We start from the raw sequence: 2553 nt of genomic DNA on the forward strand, positions 1-2553 counted from the left end.
TTCCAGATGGTTATTGAATCCAATTCAAAATCCCACCAATTTCCCTAGCAGGATTCAAACCCCAGGTCCAAGGCCTGGATTGCTGGGCTTGTAGGACCAACAATAATACCATTGCCTTCCCATCAGCCTTTCCAAATGGGAGGCGGATGAATGATTCCGGATCACTCAAACCAAAATCAGGCAGATGCTGAAAATCACAATCAAATGCAGAGAAACGTCGGAGAAACTGAGCAGCAGCTGAGGAGTTGGAGAGAGTGAAAAACAGAGGGAAGGTTTGGAGTCTGGGATGACTCCTTCAGAAGGTTGTCTCATATCCAGTTCTCGGTCTCCTGATTGGCTGCCTGGACCCAGAGATTTCCCCCTCCCCTGCCCTGTCCAGGAATGAATCCCTGGGCCTCTCTCTCTCTCTCTCTCTCCCTTCTAACCCTATGCTCCTCAGCTGATCGTCTGCTCACCACTCTGAATACCTTCCTGATGCGTCTCTGTTACACTCTGTCTGACAGCACTCAGTAAAGTGCCTTTTGCTCCCAAGCCAACCTGTTGCTGAATTACTCAGGGTCATAGAACATGGAGACAAGCCCTTTGGCCCAACTCACCCATGCTGACCAGAAACAAATGCCAATCATGAGTTTTTGGTTTTAAGCTTCAGTGAACAGATCCACTGTTAATTGGAGGTCACTTGTAAAGAGAGGCATGGCATAACAGACCCTTTGGCCCAACTCGTCTGTGCCGGCCAGATATCCTCGATTAATCTAGTCTCATTTGCCAGTATTTGGCCCATATCCCTTTAAACCCTTATGTACCCATCCAGATACCTTTGAAATGTTGTAATTTCCACCACTTCCCCTGGCAGCCCATTCCATACACACACCACCGTGTGTGTGAAAAGGTTGCCCCTCGGGTCCCTTTTAAATCTTTCCCCCCCTCACCATAAAGCTACACCCTCTAGCTTAGGGCTCCCCTACCCCGGGGGCAAAAGATTTTTGCGCTTCACCTTATTTATGCCCCTCATGTTTTGAGGTCACCCCTCAGCCTCCGACGCTCCAGGGAAAAAAGTCCCAGCGTATCCTTAGAACTCCAGTCTGCTCCTTTGGGTCTTTATTCAAGATATCATTTCACTGGCGAAGGTTGACTAGGATGTTCCCTGGGATGGAGGGATTGCCTAACACTAATCAGCTTGGGGCTCTCCTCCCTGGAGTTTAGGAGAATGACAGGATGATCTCGGTGGGCCATATTAAGGGGTTGGACAGGGTTAATGCTGAGAGGATGTTTCCCCTCATGGGAGAGTTTTTAAAAATTCGCTCACAGGATGAGGGTGTTGCTGGCTGGGCCCAGCATTTATTGCCCATCCTTAATTGGCCAGAGGGCAGTTAAGAGTCAACTGTATTGCTGTGGGTCTGGAGTCACATGTAGGCCAGGCCCGGTAAGGATGGCAGCTTCCTTCCCTAAACAACATTAGTGAACCAGATGGGATTTTCCAACAATTGCCAACAGAGTCAATGTCATTGTTAGACTTTTAATTGCAGATTTTTTTTTATTGAATTCAAACTCCAGCATCTGCCTTGGTCGGATTCTTACCCAGGTCTCTGGAGCTGGCCCCAGACCATCACCTCCCTTTAAGTCTAGGGCCAGAGGGCAGAGTCTCAGAATGAAGGGGTTCAATTTCAGACTCAGATGCGGAGGAATCCCTTCTCCCAGGGGTTGAGTGCCTTTGGAACTCCTTGCCACAGACAGCTGTGGGGGCAGAGTCAGACCCTTCGGTCCAACTCGTCCATGCTGACCAGATTTCCAAAATTAATCTAGTCCCATTTGCCAGCATTTGGCCCATATCCCTCTAACCCCTCCTTAGCCATGAACCCTTGTGTGTATTGAAAGCCAAGACAGATTCTTGACCAGTCGGGGAATCAAGGGTTAAGGTAGGAAAGTGGAAGCGAAGAATGCCAGCTCAGTCACCACCCTCCTGAATGGCGGAGCAGCCTCGAGGGGCCGAATGACCTCCTCCTGTCCCTATTCCCTTCTGACCTACAAGCAGCAAAGCAAATAACTCTCAATTCAACTTCAAAGATCCATAAACCGTGTCTCACCTACTTCCAGCAAGCCTCATTGTAGGAGGGAATCCACCTCCCTGCTTCCCAAACGCCTCTTTTCCAACCCGGGAGAGAATGAAGGTAAATGACTCCACTGGCTTGTAGTAAATACATCCGTTTAATAATAAATGCATTGAATTTGGAACATCTTTGATCAGACATATTAAACATTGATAGGAATGCAACAGATCTTGCCCTGACTGAAATACCCACAATCCACCTGAAAACACAATATTGACATCGGCGAAAGATAAAAGACACACATTTTCATCCATATTAAGCTCAAATTATACACATAAGTACATTTCTGCAGTTTCAGCTCCTCTGGGAAAGTCTGTCGCCGGGCTGGCACTGTTTTTTTTAAAAAGTCGGGGAAGATAATTTGACAACGTGGTTGTGTCCTTGCTGTTCGACCCTGTGTGGGTCATACTACATGGGACTGCAGCGGTTCAAGAAGGCAGTTCAA

The sequence above is a fragment of the Chiloscyllium punctatum genome, chromosome 21 (genome assembly GCF_047496795.1).
Source record: "Chiloscyllium punctatum isolate Juve2018m chromosome 21, sChiPun1.3, whole genome shotgun sequence".
Lineage (NCBI taxonomy): Eukaryota > Metazoa > Chordata > Chondrichthyes > Orectolobiformes > Hemiscylliidae > Chiloscyllium > Chiloscyllium punctatum.